The sequence below is a fragment of the Pongo abelii genome, chromosome 16 (assembly GCF_028885655.2).
Source record: "Pongo abelii isolate AG06213 chromosome 16, NHGRI_mPonAbe1-v2.0_pri, whole genome shotgun sequence".
Taxonomy (NCBI): Eukaryota; Metazoa; Chordata; class Mammalia; order Primates; family Hominidae; genus Pongo; species Pongo abelii.
The window spans coordinates 44,007,237-44,025,271 of NC_072001.2; the positions used below are offsets into that span (position 1 = coordinate 44,007,237).

The window sequence follows — 18,035 nt, forward strand, 5'->3', positions numbered from 1 at the left end:
GATGACATCTGGAGAACCAAGTTATATTTTTTAAGTGTTCAATTTTTTTCTTTATGGTGGCAAAATATACACAACATAAAACTTACCATTTTAACCATTTTTAAGTGTACACTTCAGTGGCATTATATACATTCACATTGTTGTGCAACCATTACTACCATTCACAATTTTTTCTTTCTTTTTTTTTTTTTTTGAGACAGAGGCTCCCTCCGTCGCCCAGGCTGGAGCACAATGGGGTGATCTCCACTCACCACAATCTCCGCCTCCTGGGTTCAAGTGATTCTCTCACCTCCAGCCTCCCAAGTAGCTGGGACTACAGATGCACCCCACCACGCCCGGCTAATTTTTGTATTTTTAGTAGAGATGGAGTTTTACCATGTTGGCCAGGCTGGTCTCAAACACCTGGCCTCAAGTGACCCACCCACCTCAGCCTCCCAAAGTAGTGGGACTATAGGCATGAGCCACCCACCGGGCTGACAATTATTTTTTAATCACCTTTTAAGACTGCTGGCCTCTCAATTCAGCCTAGTCTTGGTTAGCATGTTAAAAGCTGCTGCTGTAATAACCACTTTCATCTCCTCTATTTGTCTCTCATTCCCTACAAGGAAACTGCATGGCCATCAACCTAACCCATCTGTTATTGTCCAACTTCAGCAAAACACTTGATAATTCTCAATAACCCTTTTACCCACCTTCTATCAATTGTTTCTCATTCTCTACCAAGATTACTTCAAATCTTTTTTCCCTCTACCTCAGAATTCTGAAGTCATTCCCCGCTCATCTTGGAAGAGCCTGAAGAGCAAATCATTCCATCCTCTTTTATTTCACCTTAGCTCAATAGTTTCCTCTTGTTGTGATATTTGAGTCACCAACACAAATAGACTTTATTTGTAACTCTTTATTTTTATTTTTTATTTTTTGAGACGGAGTCTTGCTCTGTCACCCGGTTGGAGTGCAGTGGCGAAATCTCTGCTCACTGCAAGCTCCGCCTCCCAGGTTCACGCCATTCTCCTGCCTCAGCCTCCCGACTAGCTGGGACTGCAGGCGCCCGCCACAATGCCCGGCTAAGTTTTTTTGTATTTTAGTAGAGACGGGGTTTCACTGTGTTAGCCAGGATGGTCTCGATCTCCTGACCTCGTGATCCGCCCACCTCGGCCTCCCAAAGTGTTGGGATTACAGGCATGAGCCACCGCGCCGGCCTATTTGTAACTCTTAGTCAAGGTGATTCTCCATACTAGTACAAAAGATATGACTATTTCTTGCCGGGCATGGTGGCTCTTGCCTGTAATCCCAGCACTTCGGGAGGCTGAGACGGGCAGATCACAAGGTCAGGAATTCGAGACCAACCTGGCTAACACAGTGAAATCCCGCCTTTACTAAAAATACAAAAAAGTAGCTGGGCTTGGTGGCACACACCTGTAGTCCCAGCTACTCAGGAGGCTGAGGCAGGAGAATCGCTTGAACCTGGGAGGTGGAGGTTGCAGTGAGCCAAGATTGTGCCACTTAACTCCAGCCTGGGCGACAGAGCAAGACTCCATCTCAAAAAAAGAAGATATGACTATTTCTTATGTCACCTATTATGGGTTCATGCCCATGCATTTGCATTTTAAAATACATACTGTGTAACTGTAAGTTACTTTATTTATGTTTCCCCAATATATTACAATTAGGGCACCATACTGCTTTTTAAAATTACATATTATATTACCTATAGATTTCATTTCAGGATTTTAAAAAGGGCATATTAGGCCAGGCGCAGTGGCTCACACTTGTAATCCTAGCACTTTGGGAGGCCAAGGCAAGGGATCATCTGAGATCAGGAGTTCAAGACCAGCCTGACCAATATGGTGAAACCCCATCTCTATTAAAAATACAAAAATTAGCCAGGTGTGGTGGCGGGTACCTGTAGTCCCAGCAACTTGGGAGCCTGAGGCAGGAGAATCACTTGAACCTGGGAGGCGGAGGTTACAGTGAGCCAAGATCGTGCACACTGCACTACAGCCTGGGCAACAGAGCAAGACTCTGTCTCAAAGGAAAAAAAAAAAGGGCGTATTATAAAATATTTGTAATAAAAAAGGAGAGTTGGGTCTGATACGGTTGAGAACCATGCTCTCTGATAACCACTGTTTATCAGAATGAATGAAGTCGATATTGCTGAGTGACTCTTGCTTTTGGATACTCTACTTATCTTTGAAAACTTGGACTATTCCTTCTTTAACTCCTTGACTGAAACTTTATTCTAAATGTGGAGTACACCAAAGTTCTGTCATCTATTCCTACCCCCTTAGAAAATCTCATCTTCTACCAGGAATTCAATTAATACTGCTGTATGACTGACCCTCTGGCTCTCAAATTGCACAGCACACAATCCACATTTCTAGATGCTTCTAGAAAGGCTTTCTAGATGCTTTCTAGCCCCTACAAACCCAAACTTCTTATATGCCTCCACAGCAGCTAGTTCATCTGTCTTTCCTATTTATATAACAATTATTCAGACTCAAAATCTATGAATCATTTTTTACACCCCCTTCTACTTCTCTCCTGACATGCAGTGAGTCCCAATGTGTAGTTAATTCTTCTGACTGGAATATGTCAGTTTCTTCCTATTATCAGTGTTTTCATTTAGCTTCTTAGCCTCACACCTAGACTACTGCTTCCTAACCTCCAGGTTCTTCTCACTCTAATTCATCCTCACAGATACTTCCAGATCAGTATTCCCAAATCATCATTCTTGTTTTATATTTTTTTGAGACAGTCTCGCTTTGTCACCCAGGCTGGAGTCCAGTGGCGCGATCTCAGCTCACTGCAACCTCCGCCTCCCTGGCTCAAGCAATTTTCCTGCCTCAGCCTCCCAGGTAGCTGGGATTAGAGGCGCCCACCACCACGCCCGGCTAATTTTTCCTATTTTCAGTAGAGATGGGATTTTATCATGTTGGCCAGGCTAGTCTCAAACTCCTGACCTCAAGTGATCCACCTGCCTCGGCCTCCCAAAGCGCTGGGATTACAGGTGTGAGCCACTGTGCCCAGCCTAAATTCATCATTCTGATTATGTCATTAGTTCCTCAATAGTTTTCCAAAACTCAATAAAATCTAAATTCTTCAGCCTGAAATTTAAAGACCTTTATCATCTGGTTCTGAGTTACTTTTTACAATTTAATCTTTTACTACTTCCCCACATTCCAGGCAAATTAAGAGTTCCTTTAAAATGTCTCAACTTCCTATCAGACCTGTCTCACTTCGCGCAAAGAGGCTCTTTAAAATTCATCTGACCGCCAGGCGCAGTGGCTCACGCCTGTAATCCCAGCACCTTGGGAGGCCAAGGAAGGCTGATCACCTGAGGTCAGGAGTTCGAGACCAGCCTGACCAACATGGAGAAACCTCGTCTCTACTAAAAATATAACAAAATTAGCCAGGTGTGGTGGTGCATGCCTGTAATCCCAGCTACTTGGGAGGCTGAGGCACCAGCAACGCTTGAACCCAGGAGGCAGAGGTTGCAGTCACTGCACTGCAGCCTGGGCAATAAGAGCAAAACTCCATCTCAAAAAAAAAAAAAAGTAATAAAATAAAATAAAATTCATCTGACCACAGGCTCATACTGTATTGCTAAGGATGAAAGAACTATTCAATATGTTTTTGGAACAATTCATCATTGAATAGCCTGTTCCACATCCTGAACTCTGGCTCATTATCCTGAATCTGAACTCTGATCATACTTCAGCTGCCCTGCCAACAGCTTCATGTTAATGGTAAACTGTATGCTTCAGAATCATACTCACACATATCAGACTTCCTGAGCTGTGTTCATGAGTAATCCTGGGCTGATTGCTTTGTACTCTCTAGTTACTGCTAGGCCCTTATTTCTTTTCTTTTCTTTTTTTTAAGGGGGAGTCTTGCTCTTTCTCCCAGGCTGGAGTGCACTGGTCCAATCTTGGCTCACTGCAACCTCCGTCTCCCAGATTCAAGGGGTTCTCCTGCCTCAGGTTTCCGAGTAGCTGGGATTACAGGCATAAGCCACCACACCTGGCTAATTTTTTTTTGTATTTTAGTAGAGACAAGGTTTCACCATGTTGGCCAGGCTGGTCTCAAACTCCTGACCTCAAGTGATTTGTCTGCCTCGGCCTCCCAAGGTGCTGGAATTACAGGTGTGAGCCACCACACCCGGCCAACTTCTTATCAGTATTTATATTGGACAGAATTATGTATTCTGTACAAAATTCACTTTTATATTTAATTTTACTACACTAAAAGTCAGTTTTCATTATGGGAGTGGATACACTTAACCAGTGTGGGTAGTAACAGACAAGTTATGTAGAACTGTGTTTCCTCAAAGAAAACTGAAAATCAAAGTTCAGGTAATTCATCCCAAAGACAAACCATCTGCAAATAAGCATGAGTTGAACTGTACACTAACTGGATCCTGCTTTTCAAACTGTAGATATTTAAGTCAGTCATATCTGTGATGATTATATAAAGAGCAAATGTAATTACTTTCACTCTATTAACTATGTGATCTAACAATCAACAAGGAGCTATGTTTACATCAAATCAGGTGGTTGATAAACACTTCTTTAAATGTTAAACATTATCCTTTATGCAAAAAGCTTGGGGGTTGGGGGGCACCTCCATTATAAAGAATTCCAAGTGGGGATCCAAATGTCTCTATTTTCTCAAATACTTAGTAAGGAGGCTACATACTCACCCATTCTACTGAGATTTATATGCCAAATGTTTCATATGTGTTTGCATTTTCATTTAAACTTTATATGATGTAGATACTATTACAACCACCATTTTACATACAAAGAAACTGAGCTTAACTCGCCCAAGATCATACAAACAGAAGTGCACCAAGATTGGAATCCAAGAAGTGTGACTTCAAAGCCCCACAAGATTAAGTACTCCAAGTGTGAAGTACTTCCAGCAAATTAGAGGCTCCTACGACATAAAACTATGCCACTAGAGTACTTCAAGGAGAATTTTAATTTATTCAATCATTTGTTTATATCAATATAAAACTTTATTTTATACTATGGGTCATAATCCAATTCTGCTTTAATTTTCCTACTCAAATTGTTCCAGCTTTGGCCACTGGAAACTTTCAGTTGGTTCCTCTGCTCCTTCAACATAACCCCATTAATGTGAAATGTTGTCATTTTTAGAGCACTTCCTTATTTTTTGGCACAACATACTCAAGGTTCATCTTATATATATTTCCTGCCCCAATCACAGAATCAACCATTTCTCCAAGGAGCACTAGTTTCTTTTATTGGAGAATAATATTAGAAACTAAGATCCAGGCCCAGGTGTGTTGGCTCACACCTGTAATTCCAACACTTTGGGAGGCTGAGGCAGGAGGACTGCTTGAGCCCAGGAGTTCAAGACCAGCCTGGGTAACATAGGGAGACCCACCTCTCTATAAAAATAGAAAACTTTGGCCAATCACAGTGACTCATGCCTGTAATGCCAGCACTTTGGGAAGCTGATCACTTGAGCTCTGGAGTTTGAGTCCAGCCTGGGCAACATAGCGAAATCCTGTCTGCATGAAAAATACAAAAATCAGCCACACGTGGTGGCGAGCACCTATAGTCCCAGCTACCTGGGAGGCTGGGGTGTGAGGATGGCTTAAGCCCGAGAGACAGAGGTTGCTGTGGGCTGAGATCATGCCACCACACTCCAGCCGGGGTGACACGGCCAGACTCTGTCTCAAAAAAAAAAAAAAAAAAAAGAAAAGAAAGAAAGAAAGAAAAAAATTAGATTAGCTGGGCACAGTGGCATACACCTGTAGTCCCAGCCCCAGCTATTTGGGAGGCTGAGGTGGGAGGATAGCTTGAGTCCGGAAGGTCATGGCTACAGTGAGCACGCCATTGCACTCCAGCCTGGGTGACAGGGCAAGACCCGTCTCAAGAAAAAAAAGAAACCAAGATCTGGGCACTAGATGGACTCCTAGGTGTTGTTTCTTTTAACTCTCAGCTGACTAAGAATGGAAATATATTTGTGTATATTAATTCAAGTATGTACATATATCTATAAATATTTCTACATATAAACATGGAACTATTTTGTACTGGTATCTCCAACCTGAATCCATTACCACAAAGATTATTCTAGCCTCCTGCCTTGCTTATCTGTAAATTCCACTCCAACAGTGGAAAGCCTACCTCCTGCCATCCATTTACTTAATTGTTCAATTGTAGTTACCTATGTAATCAGTACTGATTCCTTTAAACCAGTATCAGAATTGTTAACCTCTAACCCTTTGGGATGTAACTTTATCAATTAAAGTATAAGGCTTATGTACAGTCCCTTTTGTCTTACAGATTCCACTCATTTCCAAAGTTACTTAAATCAGCACCTTCCTCCCGTTTAGCAAGGTTGTTTCACACATTTGTGACACAGTTTCTCCTGTCAAGGTTTGCATGCCTGAGAGGCCTTGACCTCTAAAAAAAATTTGTTTAATTTGCATACATTAAAGTTTACTCTTAGGACCAGAACAGTAGATCATACCCAGCACTTCAGGAGGCCAAGACAGGCGATCACGTGAGGCCAGGAGTTCAAGACCAGCCTGGCCAACAAGGTGAAACCCCATCTCTACTAAAAATACAAAAATTAGCCAGGCATTGTGGCACACACCTGTAATCCCGGCTACTTCGGAGGCTGAGGCAGGAGAATTGCTTGAACCCAGGAGGTGAAGGTTGCAGTGAGCCACGATGGTGCCGCTGCACTCCAGCCCGGGTGACAGAACAAGACTCTGTCATTAAAAAATAACTAACTAGGCCGGGTGTGGTGGCTCATGCCTATAATCCCAGCACTTTGGGAGGCCAAGGAAAGTGGATCATTTGAGGTCAGGAGTTCGAGGCCAGCCTGGCCAACATGGTGAAACCCTGTCCGTACTAAAAATACAAAAATCAGCTGGGTGTCCCGGTGGGCACCTGTAATCTCAGCTACTCAGGAGGCTAAGACAGCAGAATCGCTTGAGCCTGGGAAACAGAGGTGGCAGTGAGCTGAGACCATGCCACTGCACTCCAGCCTGGGCAACAGAGCGAGACTATGTCTCAATAAATAAATAAATAGGCCTGGCATGGTGGCTCACGCCTGTAATCCCAGCACTTTGGGAGGCCAAGGAGGGTGGATCACGAGGTCAGAAGTTTGAGACCAGCCTGACCAACACAGTGACACCCCATCTCTACTAAAACTACAAAAATTAGCCAGGCATGGTGGTGCATGCCTATAATCCCAGCTACTAGGGAGGCTGAGGCAGGAGAATCGCTTGAACTCGGGAGGCAGAAGTTGTGGTGGGCCGAGATCGCACCACTGCACTCCAGCCTTGGCAACAGAGCAATACTATGTCTCAAAAAATAAACAAACTTTACTCTTTGTGCTGTAAAGGTCTATGGGTTTTGACATGTCATGTGTCCACCATTACAGTATCAAACAGAATGCTTTTATCAAGCAGTAACTTCAACTGAATTAAATGCTACAACTTTCAGTGGAAACAGCATGGTAAGAAAGAAAGAAGATGAAATCAAGAGCTGTGAGCTTAATCCATTGAAAAGCCACAAATAAGGCCAGGCGCGGTGGCTCATGCCTGTAATCCCAGCACTTTGGGAGGCCGAGGCGGGCGGAACACAAGGTCAGGAGATCGAGACCATTCTGGCTAACACAGTGAAACCCTGTCTCTATTAAAAATACAAAAAATTAGCCGGGCGTGGTGGTGGGCGCCTGTAGTTCCAGCTACTTGGGAGGCTCAGGCAGGAGAATGGTGTGAACTCGGGAGGCGGAGCTTGCAGTGAGCTGAGATCTCGCCACTGCATTCCAGCCTGGGCGACAGAGCGAGACTACGTCACAAAAAAAAAAAAAAAAAAGAAAAGCCACAAATAGACTAGGGCAGGCAGCTACCCACTCTGGGTCTCACTAGTTCCACTGTAAAATGGGCGTTCAATTCGACTAATCATATATAGCATTTATTAAACATTATGTATTAGGAATGGTACTAAGCACGTCACATGGATTGTCTCATTTATATCTAACAACACTATAAAGTAGACACTGAGAGAGCAGGACGTCCACCCTCAGAACCGGAGCCTTTGTACAAAACAGATAATTAAATAAGGGTGATGTTGAAAAACAAGAATATGAGTGCTCAGAAACATGCCCAGTGCCACACCATGGAAAAGGGAGGCCAGCAAAAGACTGGGCCAAATCTCCACGGTCTCTTTGGAAAGAAGACAGGTCAGGATGTTGGATTCACTTACACAGATGCCAATAAGAAAAAAAGCATTGTCTGGGGAGAGGATACGCTGATACAGTATTTGGAGAATCCCAAGAAGTCTATTCCTGGAACAAAAATGATGTTTGCCAGCATTACTAAGGTAGAAAGGGCAGATTCGATAGCTTACCTCAAAAAAGCTACTAATGGCTGGACACAGTGGCTCATGCCTGTAATCCCAGCACTTTGGGAGGCAGAGGCGGGCGGATCACTTGAGGTCAAGAGCTCGAGACCAGCCTGGCCAACATGGTGAAACCCCATCTCCACTAAAAATACAAAAATTAGCCAGGCATGGTGGTGGGCACCTGTAATTCCAGCTACTAGGGAGGCTGAGGCAGAACTGCCTGAACCCGGGAGGCGGAGGTTGCAGTGAGCCGAGATTGCCCCACTGCACTACAGCCTGGGTGACAGAGTAAGACACTTCAAAAAAAAAGTACTAATGAGTAATTGGCCACTGCCGTATTTATTACAAAATAGAAATGTCTGGCCAGGCACAGTGGCTCATGACTGTAACCCCAGCACTTTGGGAGGTTGGGAGGCTGAGGCGGGTGGATCACCTGAGGTCAGGAGATCGAGATCAGCCTGGCCAACATGGTGAAACCCTGTCTCTACTAAAAATACAAAAATTATGCCAGGTGCGGTGGCTCACACCTGTAATCCCAGCACTTTGGGAGGCCGAGGCAGATGGATCACCTGAGGTCAGGAGTTTGAGACCAGCCTGGTCAACATGGTGAAACCCCATCTCTACTAAAAATATGAAAATTAGCCAGGCATGGTGGCACGTACCTGTAGTCCTAGCTACTTGGGAGGCTGAGGCAGGAGAATCACTTGAATCTGGGAGGTGGAGGTTGCAGTGAACCGAGATAGTACCACTGCACTCCAGCCTGGACGACAGAGCGAGACTCCATCTCAAAAAAAAAAAACAAAAAACTGGCCAGGCGTGGTGGTGGGTGGCTGTAATCCCAGCTGCTGGGGAGGCTGAAGCAGGAGAATTGCTTGAGCCAGTGAGGCAAAGGTTGCAGTGAGCTGAGATCGTGTTACTGCACACCAACCTGGGCGACAAGCAAAACTCCATCTCAAAAAAAAAAAAAAGAAAAAAAAGAAAACTGGCCGTGGTTAAATGAATATATTTGGCTTTCTGGATTTTATTTTTATTTTGAGACGGAGTTCCCCTCTGTTGCCAGGCTGGAGCGCAGTGGCATGATCTCGGCTCACTGCAACCTCCACCTCCAGGGTTCAAGCGATTGTACTGCCTCAGCCTCCCAAGTACCTGGGACTACAGGTGCGTGCCAGCACACCCACCCAATTTTTGTGTTTTTAGTAGAGACGGGGTTTCACCATGTTGGTCAGGATGGTCTCGATCTCTTGACCTCATGATCCACCCGCCTCAGCCTCCCAAAGTGCTGGGATTACAGATTTAAGAAGCCACGGCACCCGGCCTCTTTTATTTTTTAGACAGGGTCTCGCTTGTCACCCAGGCTGGAGTGCAGTGGCAGGATCACAGCTCACTATAGCCTTGACCTGCTGAGCTCAGGTGATCCTCCCATTTCGGCCTCCAGAGTAGCTGGGACTACAGGCATGCACCACCACGCCCGGCTAATTTTTTGTAGAGATGGGGTTTTGGCATATTGCCCAGGCTGGTCTCAAACTCCTAGACTCAAGTGACTTGCCTGCCTTGGTCTCCCAAAGTGCTGAAATTACAGGTGTGAGCTACCATGAAGGTCTTGGGGTTTTTTTTTATTTTAATAGTAACTCCAATTAAGTAAATGATATCACTGTTTTCCCCTTCTAAAAACATGATTGAACTTCATTAGTAATGTTCAACTTTTCATCAAGATGGTGAATGCCATCTTAAAATCTATTGGAGATTGATTTTATATTTAGATTTATATAACTGGTTATGTGAGCATATTTAAATACTGGCAAAATTCCTTCATTGTCTCAGAACCAAGCACAATTCACCTGTGTTTTGTGTTTATTTGCCTCTTAAAGGCAAGGGCTGAAGATAAGGCAGCAATGTCTACATTTTTGGCCTTAACTATGCCAAGCTAATTAGAATTCCTTGTAACTAAAATGGTTCCTTTTACCTCCTGAAAAGCATTTTAGGGTGTGGTTTATGTGTATGTAATATCAAATAAAGAACAGTTAACGCTTAAAAAATAAAATAGGCCAGCCATGGTGGTTCACGCCTATAATCCTAGCACTTTGGGAGGTAGAGGCAGGCAAATCACCTGAGGTCAGGAGTTCCAGATCAGCCTGGTCAACATGGTGAAACCCCATCTCTACTAAAGACACAAAAATCAGCTGGGCGTGGTGGCACATGCCTGTAGTCCCGGTTACTCAGGAGGCTGAGGCAGGAGAAATGCTTGAACCCGGGAGGCAGAGGATGCAGTGAGCCGAGATGGCGCCACTGCACTCCAGCCTGGCGAGAGAGCGAGACTCCGTCTCAAAAAAAAGAATTTTTTTTTAAATAGTCTGGTCTCTTCTTAAGCCTTAACCAACTTATTCACTAAGAAGTTTCAAAAACAGGCCAGGCACAGTGGCTCACACCTGTAATACCAGCACTTTGGGAGGCTAAGGTGGGCGGATCAGGAGGTCAGGAGTTTGAGACCAGCCTAGCTAACGTGATGAAATCCTGTCTCTACCAAAAATACAAAAATTAGCCGGGCATGGTGGCGTGCGCCTGTAATCCTAGCTACTCGGGAGGCTGAGGCAGGAGAATCACTTGAACCCGGGAGGTGGAGGTTGCAGTGAGCTGAGATCGTGCCACTGTACTCCAGCCTGGGCTATAAGAGCAAAACTCTGTCTCAAAAAAAAAAAAAAAAAACCTTTTTGCGGGGAGGAGGAAAAAAAAACCTCTTGCCCGACAGAATAGGTGTCTTCAGACTACAAAGCTGTCCAAGATACATTAAAAAATGTTAAGAACCTTGCTCTGGAGGGAATAGCTCTGTTGCCCAGGCTGGAGTGCAGTGGCACAATCAGGGTTCACTGTAGCCTCAACCTCCCAGGCTCAACCAAATCTCCCATCTCAGCTTTCCAAGTAGCTGAACTATAGGCACACGCCACCCTAGCCCAAAAATTTTATTTTCTGTAGAGATGAGGTCTCACTATATTGACCAGGCTGGTCTCAAGCTCCTCAAGCTCACGTGATCCTCCCTCCTCTGCCTCCCAAAGTGCTGGGATTACAGGTGGAAACCACTAGGTCTGGCCGAAAATACTCTTCAAAATATTTTGGGGGAAGGCAGAAGGACTATAACAAAAATAGAATACTGATTCTGTCATTTACTGGCTATGTGATTTAACTTGGTTTCAATTTTCTCATCTGTAAAATGAGAATTACTACCAGGAAGTTTCATGAGAATTAAAATGATAATATATAAGGTATCTACCATACTGACTGACTCAGAAGAGTTGTCTGATATTAGTGCCTATGCCCTTCTCATTCTCTATATGCTATAGCCTATCATATCAAGATTTTGATACTTTAGATCCAACTTTAAAACTTTTCAACTCTTAGCCGGGCACAGTGGCTCACGCCTGTAATCCCAGCACTTTGGGAGGCCAAGGCAGGCAGATCACAAGGTCAAGAGATTGAGACCATCCTGGCCAAACATGGTGAAACCCCATCTCTACTAAAAATACAAAAATTAGCCAGGCGTGGTGGCATGAGCTTGTAGTCCCAGCTACTTGGGAGAATGAAGCAGGAGAATTTATTGAACCCAGGAGGCAGAGGGCGCAGTGAGCCTAGATTGTGCCACTGCACTCCAGCCTGGCGACAGGGCAAGACTCCATCTCAAAAAAAAAAAAAAAACTTTTCAACTGTTTTCCTACAAAAACTTAGTCTCCTATTAACCCCAACCCACTCTGTCCACTCTAAAATCCACTGCATCCTAGCGTTTATATTTCATGTGTATTTTGTTGTTGTTGTTGCTGAGCCAGCTCGGGCTCTGTCGCCCAGGCTGGAGTGCAGTGGCTCGATCTCGGTTCATTGCAATCTCTGCCTCCTGGGCTCAAGCCATCCTCTCACCTCAGCATCCCAAGTAGCTGGGACTACAGGTGCACATCACCATGCTTAGCTAATTTTTGTATTTTCTGTAGAGACAGGGTTTTGCCATGTTGCCCATGCTGATTTCAAACTCCTGAGCTCAAGCAATCCGCCTGCCTCGGCCTCCCAAAGTGCTGGGATTACAGGTGTGAGCCACCAAGCCTAACCTATTTAATGTGAATTTGTATGTTGACATATAAAATCCCCTAGCCAGTTTTGTTTTGTTTTTTTGACACAGAGTTTTGCTCTCGTTGCACTCCAATGGAGTGCAGTGGCTCAATCTCGGCTCACTGCAACCTCCGCCTCCTGGGTTCAAGCGATTCTCCTGCCTCAGCCTCCTGAGTAGCTGGGATTACAGGTGCGTGCCACCATGCCCAGCTAATTTTTTGTATTTTTGGTACAGACAGAGTTTCATCATGTTGGCCAGGCTGGTTTCGAACTCCTGACCTCAGGTGATCCACCCGCCTCAGTCTCCCAAAGTGCAGGGATTACAGGTGTGAGCCACCGCACCCGGCCAACAAACTTTCATTAAGTGAACTTCTAACACCACAGCTTATAATTAGTTTTGTTTTGTTTTGTTTTTAGAGACAGGGTCTCGCTCTCCGCCCAGGCTTGAGTGCACTGGCACAATCATAGCTCACTAGGGACTCAAGTGATCCTCTTGCCTCCTGAGTAACTGGGACTACAGGCTTGAGACACCATGCCCAGCATCATAGCTCTTGATTTGTTGCTTTGGCTTAATCACATTTCCACCTTGATGTACTCAAAATGTTTTTATTAGTCATAAACTTTTCTAATCACATTTGTGCTCACTACAATTATTTCCTATCACAATTTATACTTTCAAAAATTGATTTGGTTTCCACTGAAATAAAACGTAGAGGAAAAGAACACAGTAAACTAAAATGATGGAATTTAATCCCTTAAAAACAAAATTCAGCCGGGCACGGTGGCTCACACCTGTAATCTCAGCACTTTGGGAGGCCGAGGTGGGTGGATCACGAGGTCAGGGGCTCGAGACCAGCCTGACCAACATGGTGAAACCCCGTCTCAACTAAAAATACAAAAATTAGCTGGGCGTGGTGGCGGGCGCCTGTAATACCAGCTACTCAGGAGGCTGAGGCAGGAGAATTGCTTGAACCCGGGAGGTGGAAGTTGCAGTGAGCCGAGATCACGCCACTGCACTCCAGCCTGGGCGACAGAGCCAGACTCCGTCTCAAAAAAAAAAAAAAAAAAAAAATTCATTTTAAAGTCTAGAAGGTATGCAACTTTTACCACGCATAATGATCTCAAATTATTTTATAGGAGGAGGAGGTTGGAAATTTCAAACATAAAATGCAACTAGAACGGAATATTATTTGGCATTAAAAGCAAATGAGGCCATGTGCGGTGGCTCATGCCTGTAATTCCAGCACTCTGGGAGGCCAAGGCAGGCGGATCACTTGAGGTCAGGAGTTTGAGACCGGCCTGGCCAACATGGTGAAACCCCGTTTCTACTAAAAATACAAAAATTAGCCGGGTGTGGTGGCGGCCACCTGTAATCCCAGCTACTTGGTAGGCTGAGGCACAAGAAGTGCTTGAACCTGGAAGGCGGAGGTTGCAGTGAATCAGGACCCCGCCACTGCACTCCAGCCTGGGCTACAGACCGAGACTCAGTCTCAAAAAAAAAAAAAAAGGAATTAAGTCCTGATACATGCTACAACACGGATGAACCTTGAAAACACCATGTTAAGTGAAACAAACCAGGCAAAGAAAGATACATATTATATGTTTCTTTTTTTAGGCAAATTTAGGCAGAAAATATATTAATAGTTACCTGAGGCTGGAGGGAGAGGGAATGGGGAGTGACTGCTAAATGGCTTCTAGAGATTCTTTTTTAGGGTGATGAATTAAATAGTGGTTGATGGCTACAGAACTTAATAAATATAGTTTTAGAAAATCAATTATACGTTTTAGAAAGCTGAATTTTTTGGTATTTGAATCATATTTCAATAAAGCTATTATTTAATTTAAGTTGCCACTGAAAAGCCACAATAATTTTGTTGTGAAGGAAATAATGAAAGTCACTGGAAAACTAACCTGTGACGTTAGCCAGGTCAACCTCCAAATTCCTTCCCCCATTTCTAACAAGTACATCAAACTAGAGACAGTGTGTGAATCAAAGAATTCCAGGCACAGTTGGCTGTTAACTAGAATAGTAAGTGGCTTCCTAGGCTCTGTCACTCCTAAACTGTAGGGGGCTTCCAACCTCGGAGATTACGGAAGTAGTACTTTTCATTAGCAAGCTCAAGAAGGAATGTCAAAATAGGATGACACTTTCCTAGTCGCTCTGTAAAAACCTAAAAAACCAGAAGGGGTGTCATCCAGACACTCCCAAGTCTATGCAGGTGTCAGCCTGCCCCCACCCAACACCAGCCAGCAGCGTGCACCATTCAACCGTATCTCAACTTGCCCCTTACAAATTGACACACTAACAAGCCCTTAGATCTCATTTGTTTAAAATGACAGATACACAACCCTCACGGGGTTCCCACTCAAGGCCTTCCAGCCTCCGCCCTGCCCCTGCCCACCCCCAAACCTACACACGTGTTAGCCCGACACCGCCCCACCGGGTCCCACGTGCACCTGGTCTAACACACTCCCCACGTGTGGGCGCCCCACGGGCTTCCTCAGCTAGCTGAGATCACCGCATGACCCCGAGTCTCCAGAGATATGAGACGGGAAGGACAAGGCCCTAGTCCCTGAGGTCCCAACCCTGCGGGGAGTGTCCACACCCATCCTCCATACTAACCCCAACAAATCCAAGGGCCGGGGGCGACGGCCCCTTTAAGACGCGGCCCAGTTGTCGCCCGCAGAGAGGGGCGCAGCAAGACCTACACAACCCCCACTCCGTTCGCCCGCCCACGTCTTGTCGCCTCACCTCGGGCCGCCTGGCCCCGCCGCCGCGACGGCGGCGGAGGGGGGGGCGGGGTGCGGGCGGGGTCCGGAGGGGGGGGGTCGCCCCGCCGACGGTGGAGCCGCGGTTCGCTCTCTGAGGCCTTGGGACGGTGACTGCGTTGGGCGTGGACGCTCCTAGCTCGCTCCCTCCGCGGCTCCTGGGACCCCAAGATGGCGTCGGCGCTGAGGCGGCTGCGGGCGCTGGGCCGGCGGCGGCGGCGGCCACTTTCACTCACTGAGAGGAGCGGAGCAGGGACACGGGGAGCCATGGCGGGGGGGAGGAGAGGCGCCATAGCCAGGCCAGAACAATCGAGCCGCTACACGGGTGGCTTACCCCCGCCCCGCCCACACTCACTGGTCGTCGCCTGCCCGTGGCCACCCGCAGTGCCGCTGCCGTCGGCCTCGCGCAGCTCGCACCCCGCCGCTGCCACCTGACGCCCCGTGCGAACCGGGGTTCGAGGGGAGACCCTGATCCATGCCATCTGAGTACAGATTGGTCGGGACTGGGACTGGCGAAGATTGCCGAAAGGCGGCGGGGAGGAGGAGGAGGATGTCATCGCTACAGTGAGCAAGCAGATCTCGCGGGAGGAAATGTCGCGAGAGCTTTCCAGGCCCGCAACCGCCGATGCAAGGTTTCTTTTCCCGGAAGTAACGTCAATCGAAACTGCCCGGGATCCTGGGATATTTGTTCCCGCAGGCTAGAGGTGGGAAGGTGCAGCCAAGTTGATAAGATCTCTTTAGGGGAAGGAGAGGCTCGCAGCTGGTATTTTGTTACCAGTTTCTGACCCCTTTGGATGGGGTTGTAGATTGTCGGGGAGTGCCTGGTGTGTAGTTCGACTACTATACAGTAATTAGATTGGGGTTCCCATTTAGACTCGGGGAGCAAGAGCGCTATAGGTTAGGTAGGACAGCATAGTTAGATAAGATGTCTATGTGAGGGTTGTAGGATACAAGGACTTGGGAACACGCAGACCTGTTATCGGAAATGTGAGCCAGCCTGTTCTCACATCCACACAGTGTGCCTCTGAAAATCGAATAATTGCTTTTACCTGTGCCAATTCTACAATTTGAGCCCACTGCTACCCACACTTACTAAACTTGGGGTCTCGCTATGTTGCCCAGTCTAGTGGGCTGATCCCAGTCTCCTGGCCTGAAGTGATCCTTCTGCCTGGAAGGATCACCTCAGGCCAAACGTCTCAGAGCAGTCCATTAGACTGGTCAACATTGCGAGACCCGTCTCTACAAAAAAGAAAACATAATAAATGTAATCGACCCAACTGCCAGGATGTGTGGTGAGAATTGCCTAGGGTAAGGCCTAGGTGTAGATAAGAATTAGAACTTACTAAAAGTTAAATATGCTGTTAATTCAGTTCCTTTGGGTCTCATTCTTTAATCCATTTTAACCTGGCCCTTAGCATTTAACTAAAAAGTACTTTATTAAGGTCATCAAGTAGCCTTCTTGTGCTGAGTTAACTGACCTTTAAAAAGTTAAATTTGTGGTAGGGTGCAGTGCCACACGCCTGTAATCCCAGCACTTTGGGAGTTCAGGTGGGAGAATCACCTGAGGTCAGGAGTTCGAGACCAGCCTGACCAGTATGGTGAAACCCCATCTCTACTAAAAATACAAAAATTAGCCGGTCGTGGTGGGGGGTGCCTGTAGTCCCAGCTACTTGGGAGCCTGAGGCAGGAGAATCCCTTGAACCTGGGAGGCGGAGGTTACAGTGAGCCGAGATCGCGCCATTGCACTCCAGCATGGGCAACAAGAGTGAAATTCCGTCTCAAAAAGAAAAAAAAAAAATCCATCTCAAAAAGAAAAAAAAAATTACATTTGCAAGCCAGGCGCGGTAGCTCACACATGTAATCCCAGCACTTTGGGAGGCTGAGGTGGGTGGATCACTTGAGGTCGGGAGTTTGAGACCAGCCTGGCCAACATGGTGAAACCTCCTCTCTACTGAAAAAAAAAAAAAAAAAGATTAGCTGGGCGTGGTGGCGGGCACCTGTAATCCCAGCTACTCGGGAGTCTGAGGCAGGAGAATCTCTTGAACCTGGGAGACAGGGGTTGCAGTGAGCCGAGACTGAGCCACTGTACTCCAACCTGGGACAGAGCAAGACTCTGCTTCAAGAAAAAAAAACAAAAGTTAAATGTGCTTGAATGCATGGCCAGGCGCGGTGGCTCACGCCTGTAATCCCAGCACTTTGGGAGGCCTAGGCGGGCAGATCACGAGGTCAGGAGTTTGAGACCAGCCTGACCAACCTTGAAACCCTGTCTCTACTAAAAATACAAAAATTAGCTGGGCGTGATGGCGCGCTCCTGTAATCCCCCCAGCTACTCAGGCGGCTGAGGCAGGGGAATCGCTTGAACCCCAGAGGTGGAGGTTGCAGTGAGCCGAGATCTAGCCATTGCTCTCCAGCCTGGGCGACAGAGTAAGACTCTGTCTTTAAAAAAAAAATGCTTAAAGGCAAAAGTATGATATATAGTTGGCCCTTATATCTGCGGGTTCAATATCCATGGATTCAACGAACAGCAAATCAAAAATACTCAAAAAATAGGCTGAGCTCAGTGGCATACACCTGTAATCCCCAGCACTTTGAGAGGCTGAGCCAAAGTGTCACTTGAAGCCAGGAGTTACAGATTGGCTTGGGCAACAAAAGAAGACCGCATTTCTACCAAATATTCAAAAAATAAATAACTCATTTCAAAATACACTATAATTATTTGCATAACATTTGCATTGTATTGGGTATTATAAGTAATCTAGAGATGATTTAAAGTATATGGGAGGATGT

General features: G+C 46.1%; 1 protein-coding gene across 3 annotated transcripts in view; it reads right to left on the reverse strand.

Annotated features, from left to right (window-relative positions):
* The window catches only part of INO80 (INO80 complex ATPase subunit), a 137,294-nt gene extending 121,927 nt beyond the window's left edge, over positions 1-15,367 (reverse strand). For 2 of the 3 annotated variants that reach the window (XM_063716583.1, XM_024232717.3), the window contains exon 1: positions 15,232-15,367. The gene's annotated coding sequence lies outside the window, so the exon portion shown is untranslated. Of the gene's footprint in view, positions 1-15,102 lie in introns of all 3 variants that reach the window. The other variant, XM_024232718.3, reaches the window with a different exon arrangement.
* Between the last annotated feature and the right edge of the window lie 2,668 nt (positions 15,368-18,035).